This window comes from Ostrea edulis, chromosome 7 (assembly GCF_947568905.1).
Source record: "Ostrea edulis chromosome 7, xbOstEdul1.1, whole genome shotgun sequence".
NCBI classification, from domain to species: Eukaryota; Metazoa; Mollusca; class Bivalvia; order Ostreida; family Ostreidae; genus Ostrea; species Ostrea edulis.
The window spans coordinates 41,137,397-41,152,451 of record NC_079170.1 but is presented as its reverse complement, the minus strand read 5'-3'; the positions used below and the strand labels follow the sequence as shown (position 1 = coordinate 41,152,451).

General features: G+C 34.6%; 1 protein-coding gene and 2 long non-coding RNA genes across 5 annotated transcripts in view; 2 read left to right on the top strand and 1 right to left on the bottom strand.

Moving 5' to 3' along the window:
* LOC125654519 (cell death abnormality protein 1-like) overlaps window positions 1-15,055 on the top strand; it is a 328,838-nt gene that overhangs the window by 100,348 nt on the left and 213,435 nt on the right. The window lies entirely within an intron of this gene.
* LOC125654983 (uncharacterized) lies at window positions 7,683-9,439 on the top strand. Its single transcript, XR_008796972.1, has 2 exons — window positions 7,683-8,082; window positions 8,836-9,439. It is a non-coding gene; the product is annotated as an uncharacterized LOC125654983 (long non-coding RNA).
* LOC130048133 (uncharacterized) lies at window positions 8,799-14,240 on the bottom strand. 2 transcript variants are annotated; one of them, XR_008796971.1, is made up of 5 exons: window positions 14,074-14,240; window positions 13,467-13,600; window positions 11,470-12,017; window positions 9,121-9,195; window positions 8,799-8,902 (listed from the first exon to the last, which is right to left on the bottom strand). It is a non-coding gene; the product is annotated as an uncharacterized LOC130048133 (long non-coding RNA). The 2 variants fall into 2 exon arrangements; XR_008796970.1 differs by having other exon boundaries at window positions 8,799-9,195.

Below are 15,055 nucleotides of genomic sequence, written 5' to 3'. Positions count from 1 at the left end.
CCTCGAAAATCACCCCGCCCTGATTTTTTTTGCTTTTCAAAATTACGATTTCCGGATATTTTTATGTCCGGTCCGGTATCGTACACGTACTTTGTTTCACTTTGCCTTTTAGAAACCCAAATACACATGTAATTATGATTTATAAAGCCTTTTCTCAATGAGAGAAGACATTTTCGAGGTCAAGAATACCATGGCGAAAAATAAAAAATAAAATCCTCCCACCCGCCCCATTTTTTTGTGAAGTTTGAATGATAATCTACTAATTAATTTTACTTGGCCTAATATTGATAAAAAGTATTAATGAAAGAATTGCTCATCCTTATTCTGATCTTAGCTGAATTATCGTGGAATGTGAAAAATCCTGAAATTCAATTAATTAGTTCCTTAGATTTTATAGTTCCACTATAATTTTATACTATACATTAGAAAACAGATTTCAACAGAAAATTTGCATTTGAAATACGGATTTGATATACTTTAACATGTTCCGTTTACTGACACTAGCTGGTGTACCTATTTTTGTCCACAGTGTGAAAGGATTTCAAGTTAATGATTGCATGTGTTGGTTGCACATGTAATTTCTTGCATATTCATTGGATTTTTTTTTGGTCATCAATAATATTGATAAAAAGTATCAATCAAAGAATTGTTGATCCTTATTCTGATCTTAGTTGAGATATCGTGGAATGTGAAAAATCCCATACAGGACATATAAATGACTAAACATTTTGTACAGTCATATCAACATCAGTATATATAATTGCACTTAATTTCTACAAAAATTCCCTAACTTGCATTTAATTACAATCAGAAATAGTAAATTCTCTATCTATTTTCCTTTTAATAATAAAATCACTTGAGCACCCCACCATGTTGTGCGCCCCCTGTATTCAGGTGGAAATAACTCGTGCTACACTGTGAACAATTGTATCCCATTCCCTGGCTATTCGATAAACCATATAAGAGGAGAAGTGTTTACAAGCTATATAACATCCTCCATCCCTCTTCTGAATCAATATATGCACATCTACAAATGGCAATGAAGCATTGTACAAAGTTTCAAGTCTCTCCAATAAGCCATACGGGAGGAGAAGCGGTCACAAGATTTTGTGACAGACAGATGGAAAGACTGACAATATAAACTTCAGTACAAATTTCAATCAGAAAAGCTCAGCTAAGCTAAAAACAAATTATTCATAATTTGTTGGTGGTCATTTTAAGTTGAAAAAATATGGAAATGATAAGAAAAACAAGAGGCCCATGGGCCACATCGCTCACCTGAGTCACCTTGGTCCATATCAGAAGATTTTCCATATCTATTTGCATGTAAAACCGTAGTCCCTATTATGGCCCCAAACCTACCCCTGGAGGCCATGGTTTTTGCAAACTTGAATCTACACTATGTCAGAAAGCTTTCATGTAAATGTGAACTTCTTTGGCCCAATGGTTCTTGAGAAGAAGATTTTTAAAGCTTTTTCCTATATTTGTATGTAAAACTTTGACCCCCCCCCCCCCCCCACACTTGTGGCCCCATCCTACCCTCGGGGGCCATGATTTGAACAAACTTGAATCTGCACTATGTCAGAAAGTTTTCATGTGAAAATCAGCTTTTCTGGCTCAGTGGTTCTTGAGAAGAAGATTTTTAAAGATTTTTCCTATATATTTGTATGTAAAACTTTGATCCCCTATTGTGGCCCCATCCAACCCCCGGGACCCATGATTTGAACAAACTTGAATCTGCATCATATCAGGAAGCTTTCATGTAAATCTCAGCTTTTCTGGCTTAGTGGTTCTTGAGAAGAAGATTTTTAAAGTTTTTCCCTATATATTTGTGTGCAAAACTTCGATCCCCCTTGGGGCCCCATCTTATCCCCGGGGGCCATGATTTGAACAAACTTGAATCTGCACTATGTCAGAAAGTTTTCATGTAAAAATCAGCTTTTCTGGCTCAGTGGTTCTTGAGAAGAAGATTTTTAAAGATTTTTCCTATATATTTGTATGTAAAACTTTGATCCCCTATTGTGGCCCCATCCAACTCCAGGGGCCCATGATTTGAACAAACTGGAATCTGCATTATGTCAGGAAGCTTTCTTTTCTGGCTTAGTGGTTCTTGAGAAGAAGATTTTTAAAGTTTTTCCCTATATATTTGTGTGCAAAACTTTGATCCCCCCTTGGGGCCACATCCTATCCCCGGGGGCCATGATTTGAACAAACTTGAATCTGCACTATGTCAGGAAGTTTTCATGTAAAAATCAGCTTTTCTGACTTAGTGGTTCTTGAGAAGAAGATTTTTAAAGATTTTTTCTATATATTTGTATGTAAAACTTTGATCCCCTATTGTGGCCCCATCCAACCCCCGGGGCCCATGATTTGAACAAACTTGAATCTGCATTATGTCAGAAAGCTTTCATGTAAATCTCAGCTTTTCTGACTTAGTGGTTCTTGAGAAGAAGATTTTTAAAGTTTGTCCCTATATATTTGTGTGTAAAACTTTGATCCACCCCTTGGGGCCCCATCTTATCCCCAGGGGCCATGATTTGAACAAACTTGAATCTGCACTATGTCAGAAAGTTTTCATGTAAAAATCAGCTTTTCTGGCTTAGTGGTTCTTGAGAAGAAGATTTTTAAAGATTTTTCCTATATATTTGTATGTAAAACTTTGATCCCCTATTGTGGCCCCATCCAACCCCAGGGGCCCATAATTTGAACAGACTTGAATCTGCATCATGTCAGGAAGCTTTCATGTAAATCTCAGCTTTTCTGGCTTAGTGGTTCTTGAGAAGAAGATTTTTAAAGTTTTTCCCTATATATTTGTATGTAAAACTTTGATCCCCCCTTGTGGCCCCATCCTACCACCGGAGGCCATGATTTGAACAAACTTGAATCTGCAATATGTCAGGAAGCTTTCAGGTAAATTTCAGCTCTTCTGGCCCAGTGGTTCTTGAGAAGAAGATTTTTAAATGACCCCACCCTATTTTTGCATTTTTGTGATTATCTCCCCTTTGAAAGGGACATGGCCCTTCATTTGAACAAACTTGAAAGCCCTTCACCCAAGGATGCTTCTGGCCAAGTTAGGTTGAAATTGGCCCAGTGGTTCTGGAGAAGAAGTCGAAAATGTGAAAAGTTTACAGACAGACGGACGGACAGACAGACAGCCGGACGCCGGACAAAATGTGATCAGAATAGCTCACTTGAACCTTCGGTTCAGGTGAGCTGAAAATCAATTAAAATATGCAAATTCATTTTTGGGTTGAATGTTACACAAATTTACTACATTTTATATGTATCTATAGTTTACAAATCGTTATATTTTGCTAAATGATATAATTATTCTACATATATCATCTAAGATTTTAATTATACAAAATGATATAATATAAAATCTGTAAATAAATTATGGATCAACAAAATTGCTAAATACTGAGATCTGCTTTCATATTTACTGTACTTAAGGCCACATAGAATTTGATATTTAGATTATCATCCAAGCCCACCCCTCTCAAAATTACCCACCCTATTGTTATTTATTCTACCTTTTTTTAAACAAAAAAAAAAGCTGAGAACAAATATTTGACTTGTATATCAAACCTTTAGAGCATTTCAATGACTGACCCTAACATTTTGGCATGTTGTGTGGTATATTTGACATGTTTCTATTATAAGGGTATACTCCAAGATATGGGAGTTGTGAAGGACTGTTGCAGTACGTAATATACATTTGATCAAGTGACTGCACATGTAGGCCTTGTTAAAATTGATTAATGGAGATTCTATTGAATGTGAAAGTATGCGATACCATGCCATTTCCCAATCCTGTCTTTGGAACTTTATTGAATGTGTGTGTCTTAATTAGACTAGAAGATGATGGCAAACTGAATTGAACAATATTTAGCAAAAGAACTACAGTAAAGTGACTGTTGCTTTGTGGTACAATGATGGTAATTATGACTCATTAATTAGCAGATACGGCAATGGCATATCCTGCATATTCAAACAAAAGGCCCATGGGCCACATCGCTTACCTGATTCACCTTGGCCCATATTTAAAGATTTTTTCTACATATTCGCTTCTAAAACTTTGATCCCTATTCAAGTATTGTGGCCCAAACCTACTCACTACCTAAAATCTAACTCCAAAAGAAAACACAAACATAACTTGTAAGGGGGATAGGAGGGCATGCCTGGTGTTTAATAATTGTGTACAGGCATTAGAAAAATGTGTACATGCAAAATCATTACTTTAAATTGTATACAAAAATGATACCCATGTCCAGTCCTATTATAACATTGGAAGGAAAATTTGATCTGGCCACAATTGCTACACGAAATTTTAAGTTACGAAAAATTAAAAATTTACATGTAAACCAGTTCTAATTGTAACGGGGACCGTTACCGATGTTCCCCAAACTTCCCCCAATTAAAAAGTGATGTACTTGTGAATCTATAGCAAAAAATCATTTGATTTTAGCCTTTAATTACATGTAGTACGTTCAATATGGTCATTTCAGTACCAAGAAATGAAAGAAAGCGTTGCACGTGCAAACACGATTCAACAGGCATTTGTATCATATACCCACAGTATGAATTTCATAACGTTTCCACCAAATATAAGGAAGTTATAGCGATTTTAAAATCGTCCAATCAGAATTCAACACACGTGCATGCACGTTCTGAGCAGTAATTCTAACCACAGCAATTTGTAAGGAGTACCAAGACACATCTAAACCCCTAATATCAATACAATTTGATGAAAAACGAAAACGTCATTTAAAAATTGAACATTTCAAAAACGTTGCATGTGCATGCGCGTGTACGTTGGTATTTTTTTGTAACACCAATATGTCGATACACATATTGTCTGCGTATGATGTGAATATCATCTCATTCGCTTCATAAATAAGATAGTTACAAACGTTTTATAATTATCCAATCAAAATGAAGCGCACGTGCATGCACGTGCAAATTGGTAATTTTGACCATGCAAATCAGTTAAGGGTCTCAATATCTACCTATGATATGAATATCAAGCCATTTCAATGAACAACAAAAAAGTTAGACTGATTCCAAAGTTAGTGTACAAATTTTGTAATGTACGTGCACACGCATGCGTGCGCGTGCAGACAAAATAATAATTATTTTTCATATCTACAAATGATATACTACCATCCTATTTAGGTTTCATATCGATCCCTTTAATATTTTGATTTTCCATTTTTTGTACCAAAATTGCAGTGCACGTGCGCGCGCGTGCATGCACGTGTAGACAAAATGACTATCACTATGCACATCTACCACTGTCTACTAACGCTATATTATCATCCTGGAAAGTTTCATATCGATCCCTTTTGTAGTTTCTGAGAACACTACCGGACAAAAAAGTACCGGAGAAAAATAATAATAACTAGAGCAAAGCTCGTTGCAAAGCAACGAGTGGGTCTTCCTTCATAGCTGTGTGATTGATTTTATGTTGTTTTTGTCTCCCCTGCAGATGAAATGAAAAAATAAGAATGTCCTTCTATTAAGGATGTTTTAAGAAAAGTGTAATAAAACTTGTTCATGTGCTCCTGGAGAGAAAGTTGAAAATAACAACGTCTGTAAAACGTGATACATTAACTGAACAGACTTTGATCACAAACCCATTTGAGCTTCTGGGTCAGATGAGCTAAACATCACTTGGTTTTTCTTATTAAAGTCACAAATTAAAATAATTTGCTTCAATACAAAAAAATGGGTCAAAGACTCAATTGGCCGGGTTGCAATATTTAGAGTAAATAATTTGGGTAGGGATTTATTTGGTGGTAGTTATCTGTTGCCCCGCTCGACTTACTGCTAATAATGCAGTCACGGACAACGACATGTCTCTTACTGTTACCGTGAATAGTCACATTTCCACGTTTGAAAGATGTACACTCGGTCGTGGCGAAATAGGGCAATGGATGTCTAGAAATTGTGGACGTTGCTGGCTTATTGGCCTCACAAATTCTGCAAAACATTTTGCCATCACGAAAATTTCCTCCGCCATTTCAGGACTGGGGTTCTTCCTTTACTTTTGCATTTCTCTTTAGACATTGCTACGCCATCTTTTAATGCAGAACTTTCCCCGTGTGATTCTTGAATTTATTTGCTAGAATTGTATATGATTATATGATAAAGAAACAGAATTTCTCTATTTATATTGCAAATTTACAACTCATGCCCAGAAAATTTGACATTCATATATAATTGAATTTTTCCTCAGAGGTAGTGCAACTAAATTTAACCACAAAAGATGATCTCATTTACCTTTTTCAAGTTGAACTCTATTATCAGTAACAACTTTTTGCTGTAGCGCCCATATTCGACAAAGGTCAGACTTCAAAAAACCTAGTGCATAACTACAATATATATACTTACTTTCTGCAAAGTTTCAAGGTTGTACATTAAAAACTGTAGGAGGAGTTGATTTCACAAAATTTCCCCAACCGCCCACCCGCACTTCACCATACTATAGACCGGATTTGCACTTTGTGCAACCCGGCCAAAAATCACAATGTAATAATCTTTCTGTGAGCTTTAAAAATTTCAGATAAATATAACAGGAAATGAAGAATTCTCTATGTTTATTTTTTGATCTGTTGGGAATCAAAACTGTACATAATTAAAAAAAAACAACAACAGGATTCAGCTGTAAAAGCTTTGCTGTATTTTAAATGTGATTCAACATCACATTGAAATAACACATGAAAGATGTACATTATAGTAGTACATGTTCTATACACTGAGTCAACAAACAAGCAACCATGTATACACAATTGTATACATTAAAACAGCTCTATTACTGTAAACGTATTACATTTGGTTGTGTATTCTTTTTAGCGCCTTTGGCGAAAAGCAATTTCCGCTCATTCAAATACAACGCTAAATGTCTTACACTCTACACATAAATAAAAAAACAAAAAGGAATTCGCTAAATCAAATTCACGTTAACTTGTTCAAAAATCAATTTCCGCCAAATATCGTACACGCTGAATATAATACATTTACAGTAAATATATGCATACATTTAAATTTCACTTGTTACATGTTCTAGTTGTATAGGCCTAATATGTAAATTATATTAGATAGAGGGTTTTTGTCCATCTGTGTCTCTTAATTTCTGTATTCTGCTGATATCTTTAAGCATCACCAATTTTCTATTCATATGCTCTTTTGGCAAATCATCGTTATGCTGGGAATCAATCTACACAATCACTTAACCTGGAGACATACTGTCGCACCTAAAACAACTATGAAAATTCTTGATTTTAATAGATAAATAAATTATAAACCATGTGTTCAGAGCCATTCACTATTTTTTTTTAATGTAAAAGTACATGTATTTCACTTAGATATTTAGTACAAGCTTTTAAAAACAGTAATGAAATTCAAGTAATGCTTTGGGGTATATGTAGAATTTTTTCATCATTTCAAAAAATGAATGCACACAACTAGCACAGTATAATATTTACTTTTAACATGTTTAAAGAACTGACTAATTATGAATCCTGACAACAATTTTGTTAAACTAATCAAAATGGATTTTGCTTTCCGACACGACTGTCAAGGGAAAGTTTGTTTAACATGTTTAAGGAAATAATTTCACTATATGTTACTATATAGCTTTAATTAAATTAATTAAGTAACTAGACTCTCAGTAGATAATAGCCGTGTTTCGAGTTCCTCCGGAACACCCGGGATTTTTCGTATTTAGCCACGCCGGTCACGTGATATGAGCAAAATGTTCCACAGGGGTACTTCCGGTTAATTTTGTTTACACTGGTAACAAAATTGTTTTTGACAAAATATAGATTTTGCGGCACAAACTGTCGCAAATCAGATAAAGGATAGCAAGGGATATGTATTTACTTGGGAAGATGTCAAAGTTTACCTTTTCCCAAACCCGGAAAAAGCGTTCATGCAGAGGAAACGATGGCGTCATTTGTGTAGAAAACCACGAGCAGCCGAAACTGAGTGCGATTATTACATTCCGTGAAAGCTGAACCAACAAAGAAACATCATTGTTCTAGCCAGTTTGCTTATATTAACTTTTAGGAAAACCAAGAGGTTTGTACTGACTCTTAAAAATATAATATAGACTGTGCAAAATCTTGTCAATCTTAAGAATAGGTATACTTGTACCCTCATCCACATCTGAGCAGTGTATGTATTTTACAACGGTGTTCATGTGACATTAAATAGAGAATTTCAATTATGAACTTATGGTTCAGGCTCATAAACATTACGAAGCAATTTTACAAGGGAGTGAGGGGGGGGTATATATATATATATATATATATATATATATATATATATATATATATATCTGCCAATTAAATAATATATGAGAACACCAGATAATATATCCCTACGGATCTATACTAGAATTTGCATGATCATTTATTCAAGCTCCATACCGATGGTTCATTCACTGAAAAATTTTGAATTATATCAAAGAACATTGATCTTTTCTCCAACTTTTAATACCAATCAAGCACAGGCAATATGCATCGCTTGGGGTCGAATTTACTATTAAAGAGTACTCTTTAATAGTAAATTCGAACACAAGTGATGCATATTGCCTGTGCAATCAAGGTACTTTGCATGTATATCAGAAATGTACATTTCCACTCAAACCACTTGTATACAAGAATGGAACCAGCTGAACATGAGCCAGGTTATATATTATATATTTGCTCTCCTACCCCTTTGATTCAGTACTGTGTAAGGAAATATACTATTGAGTATATATATTTTTTAAAAAGAATAACAAAGAACAACAATTTTCATTCATATTTTATTCAACATATATATACACAGGTTGATAACAATGGCTGATCTGCATATAATGACTGCTAGTTATTGGCTGGTATGCAGTGAAAGGGAGCTAAAAAGGAGTAAAAAGTTCATATCAGCCAGGTGAGAATTAATTTCTTCTTTTTTGTGTGTTATACATATGTAATTCTTTTCTTTTGCTGCTTCAAATCTTGTGTATTTGAAAATTTTCAGTCTAATATTTTGGCAATGTTATAGGTAGTGTGGCTTAAATAAACCAGTGTTAAGGAATATCCAGTAATGGCATGACATCATGATAGTTTGGCATACCGACATTCAGATGATTAATGATGAAACTGAAGACCTCAAGTGAAAGGCATGGAAAATGATCCTGTTCCCATATACCTGAAAAAGAGGAGGGATGCCACAATATTGATAAAAGACTTTTGTCAATTTGAGAAGCAAAGATGTAAAAAAAAAAAAAAAAAAAAATGCTGAAATTATAATTCATGTATTTGTTAAAAATACTGTTCACTGTACATACATGTATATTTTTTTAACTTATTTGGAAATACATGAAGTAATTCATATTAAAACTGTGAATGTATGAGTTTTCATGATTTTTATCAATAAAGCTTACCATATTTATTGTACATATATCTGATTTCCCCATTACATTGTAGTCATATGAGAGCTTGCTTGCATTCAGAGATCTGACATCATGTATAAAGCCGAGTTAAACAACTTCAAAATCTACCCAACATGTTTTAAATGAACACAAAAGATTCTTCCTAATTTCTTCTTTTTTTTCCAATTTTGTTCATAAATTTATATTTAAGTCAATTCACCTTTTTCAAACTTTTGATGCATATGATGGATTTCCTCTGTATTGCTATATCTATCAGGCCCAGCACAATCTCTATATTTAGCTATATAGTTTTATAAAGCTATTTCAAACAGCTTCATTAAGCTAGTTTCGATTAAATTTCTTAAGTGCAATGACACATAACAATATACATGTACTTTGAACTAACCAAAACACTATTCTAGATATAGATCATATGTCATTTTAAGAATTTTCATGAAAAGAGAATTTCTTTTGTATTGATAACTGTCCACTACCTTGTGTGTGTCGAAGCTTTGATAAGTATATGATGACATTACAATGTGGAATCTGTAACAACTTAATAATCCTAAACATTTGACAATTTTGAACCAAAATTCTTCCTAAGGTACATTTTGTTTACAGTGTGTTGTTTCAAGTACAAGGATGAAATATTTTCACTTAGAAATTCAATTTTTATGCTTTAAAAATATATTTGATAGAAGATTTGAAATAGTTATATCAAGCAATTTCAATTAGCTTTAAAAAGCTATATAGCTTGATTAGCATATTTATATTGCTAATTATACTAGAGATTGTGCTGGACCAGTCTATGAGCACATAATTGAAATTATGTTGCTGAAAGGAATAATATTACCTTAATCATGATCAGATATATATTTTGTTCAGTGATATAAATATGAGCAGTAATCACAAATACTTACTGGATTGTGAAAAGTCAATAAAATGACTACAACAATAAATAGTCATGCTAAAAATTCTTCCAATTACATGAGTATATCATTAGAAGTCAAACTCCAAAGACTTAATTTGTAACACAAGTATTAGTTGATAAATAATTATTTTCAAATTAGACAGCATATTGACTATACCCAAGTAGATAATTTTATCCTCACTCACATATGGATATACCACTGCACTCAGAAACTCAGTCTAATTCAATCTAAACCAGCTTTAAATAATAAAGCCATTTCAAATACCTATAATATTATAGCTAATCTATTACTTTTCACTGTGTATTGTCATTATCTATATTTTATATCAATAATTATCAGGTCCAGTCCAAAGACTATTTCTACCTATGTAGCTACTTATAGCTACCTAGGTATTTAAACCTACTCCAGGTAGCTATTTTTACCTACATTTTCTTTTACTTGCATTTCGTGGCCAAACGCAGGAACGGCGCAACATGGTGTGTACCAAATTTCTTGATTCACTGATACTGACAATGAATACCACAAAAATATTGGACAAAAAATGATTACTTTCAAATTTGCATCAATAACTGCACCCACTTCCATTCTCTAGGAACTTAGGATCAAAGATACATGATAAGAAGTCTAGAATGTTTTACAAATCTTTATCAATTTTACAGTTAACATTCATGCACTCTTACATTAAAAGTTTTTGAGTCGATTTTTCATGCAATTTCCTCTACATTTTCCACCCTCGTAAAGTATTTAAATTTACACTCCGAATTTTGTCATGCACATGCACAACATGATACATAAAACGACTGACCTGTTTAAAAGATGTGCCTTAATTATTATTTATTTATATCTTTAAAAACATGTAAAAGTAGCTACTTTAAGTAGCTTTAAATACCTAGGTAGCTATTAATAGCTACGTAGGTAGAAATAGTCTTTGGAATGGACCTGGTTATATATGTTACATGTTTATGCCCATTTTGGCCCTGATTTGGTAACGTAAATTCTATTTAACATAGGCCCTAGAGGCTAGACTGTACTGGACCTAATGCCTGCTTTATGAAGCAGTGCACATTGTGTTTTGTTTAATCATATATATATATAATGTCGTCATAATTTTCATTTGACCTGTTTGACAGGTTTCAGTGAGTCTAATACGTTCTTTTCCTTTACCCCTCCGGTTACTAGACAGCTGGGCCTTGTGCGAGTTACACGACATCGTCTTCTTCTGTTCTTGACGAAGTCTTTCGTTGTATTTCGTAGATCAATAGTAGCTTATCAAACGCTCATAAACAAATATGTACCGCATACACCCCAAACTATTAAATGTGTATTTCAATTTCATGATGATTGACAAAATTAAGCCTAGGCCTAATACACGAAGTGTCGACTGTTGGTAAACAAAGGTAAACAACGATAAACCGGAAGTAACCCTGTGGAACATTTTTGACGCGGCGTGACTAAACACAGAATAAACACTGTGTTCCGGAGTAACTCGAAACACGGCTATTAATGAAAGAGAAAATAAAAATTAATTCTTGGGCAAAAATTTGAGATCAGAAAAAAGACGCCTTATGCGGCATTTAAGAGAGAAAATTGACAGTAAACACACCTACCTCAAAATACACGTGGGTTTCACATGTTGACAAACATCCAGGAAGTTGCATCATGCGCACCTGAAAGAAGAATTCCCTTTAATTCAGTGGGACAATTCCAATAAAGTTATAGTATTCCTAGTAATTGAGCCCAAAATTAATACTGTAGGCCTAAAATAGGATGCCGAAAAAAGAAAAAAAGAACAGAAATTCTCTCTATACATAGAACTACAATTGACTAAGTTCATTTTGATTGGCTATTTCCTTCCGTAAGACCTTTAAGATGACTAAAAGTTAATGAAATTAAATGAAATTTGCAGAAAAATGTCTATTACCAGTCTTCATGAAAACATTTAAAACTTGCTGGCCAGTCGGACCAGTGAACTGTCTTAATTTACTGGCCCCCGGTGAAATTTACTGGCCCCCTAAATTTTCATGTTTATCACATACATTAATGGAATGTATTGTAATATTGTACAATTAATTTACTGAAACTATCCTGGTTATTACTCGTATTCATATCTACCCTAAGACATCCTTTCTGTCGATATCAGAAAAACAACACTGGCTGTACACGGTATTTTCTCTCTCTTCGCCCGCAAACAAGACTACAAATTCACATATTTTTCACAAACATGAAAACAGCCCAAGTGCACCTTAGGAAGTAGCCTTCTCTACCAACATCAAATGGAAACCATTGATTAATTCTACAAACTATAGAAATTGTATAAAATCAGAGATAACTGCAATTGTCGAAGTTCATTTTAATTGGACAATGCAATAAAGCAGCAATTACCGGTGTGCAGTACCGATACAGAACGCGACCACTCTTGTTGTTTCAACAAGTTGTTCGTTTAATAAGTTATCTGGACAATTACAAGTATAGTTACCATTTTTTACGAAATAAACCACAATGTCCAAACATTTACTTTATATGCTATTTTTTGATTTATTTTTATTTTGATTGTAAATTTAAGCAAATAAGATGTTCAGAATATCTAAATCCAACATTATGTTTAATGTGATTTACAAAAAGTCTACTAGCCCATCGGACTTTCTGATTTTTAATTTTCACTGACCCGACCGTAAAATTCACTGGCCTCGGTCTTCGGACCACTGAGTTTTCGTGAAGACTGTATTAGTTATTTATCTCTCATAAACTAGTGCATCAAAATCTATTTTTGACTCTAAGGGATGAAAAATAGGAGATAACTCTTCCAAACAGATTGAAGAATTTTAGGCTAAATTTCTGGTCAAATTGATCTCCAGTATATCATTTTCAAAACACAAAAAAATCTAATGAGTGAATTATTTAGGAAAAAATTTGGAATGATATGCAAGCTGAGATGTTGGAGTTTGTGTCCATCTGCATAAAAGTTTTTTCAACTCTAATTAACAAGCCCTAATTAACTAAGAAACAGGAAGTCTACTGATTTATAAGGAAGTAATTATCAAAAAATATTCAATCTTAATTCTAAACAAAGTCAGGGACTGGAAAAAATGGTGCCAAGAAAGACTTCAATGACGTACCATGGAGCTTTGATAACAGTGATCACTGATAAATGGCTGGTGATTAAGATAAGTGGTTCTTTAGCAGTAGGGAGTGATGAGGCTTTTCCATCAGTCATCAAAGAATGGAGTTTCTCTTAGAAGACCAGGCAGCTCTAAAATAAATAAACAAGATAAAAATTTACAATATACATAAACATGCACACCACAACACAATAGCATATTCTTAGAAAAGGTCTGCAAGTGTACAGTTAAATAATAATCATGCCAAAGAAGGGACCAAAGTGGTTGCATCAACATCAATTCAAAAAAGGAAGTATTCCTCACAACAAGGGCCAGCATAGTACAGGGACCACCAGCCCAGTCCAATCTCTAGTACCCATAAGAAGGCTAAGTAAAGAAGAGTTTCAGGATGTTGTATGGCCACAGAAGAATGGAATGTTTGCAGTTACCGATGCTGAGAGCCGAAGCAGTGAAATGAAGATTTTGCGACCCGGACCAAGTGAAGTCCAGCCTGTAGACTCCAACATGAACGCTGTGTCAGATGACCCAAACTCAAAACCATACAAAGTACTTCACCAAGAGAAGACTGCTAAATTGTGGAATAATGCATTTAAAGAACACTCACAGAAGTTTCCAGACTGTAATGGTTCACTGGACTGGAACCAGCATGGGGAGGAAAAACGAGGCCTGGCATGGATCCTTTCCATCCGATGTAAGAAGTGCCACTATACAAGTCGCCGTGAAAAGCTGTATGAAGAGGTGGGGAGATCCAGAAGGGGACGCAGAGCTGCACAGCTACAGGGTTGCAAATAACCACTCGCCCACTCGCAAATGCGAGTAATTTTATCTGTGGCCGACAAAATCTTAAGGACCTTATCGCCCACATGGCGAGTAAAAATTTTGTCGGACTTTTCCGGAACCCGACCGGGGTTTGACTCTACTTTTAAATGCACTTTCGTTTTCACTATTTGCTACTGATAAAACGTTTTCTAGAGACAGACTGTTCATTGGATCAACGTCATAAGAAGACGCGCGATTAGATTCACGATGTGGAAATTTATACAGGGGGTACCTAACCCAGTAGAAAAAAGAAAAGCAGACCGCAAGGAGTACTTCGTTGAGTATGACAGGAAAAGAGCAAGAAATTTTAGTGCAAAATTCCTTAAACAACATCCTTGCTATTAAGTTTTTGTCAGATGACATTAAATCATTTGATCCAAATAATGCCATAACACAGTTTCTTTTGACAAAGAATAGAAGATTGACAGAAAGAAGGAAAAAGAGTGTCCCTTTGAGTGTTGGAGAGGAATCAGAGTCTGAGAGAGATGATGTTATTGAGACAGAGAGTAATATAGATGAACAAACAGAGATGGAAGGAGAGTCTAGGAGTGAAATTGGGAATGTGGCTATGGCTGTCGGTCACATGGGTACCAGCCTTACTACAGAGGGTATGCGTGGTATGCTTCTTGGCGCAAATACTGAACCAGCATCAGCTACCAACATGCAGCAGACCTGCAACAAAGTGGGAAAAATTATCACAGATGTGAATAAAACCAGCATGAAGAATGAAGAAAATAAGGCAGGCAGGGTGATGACCGTCCACTAGA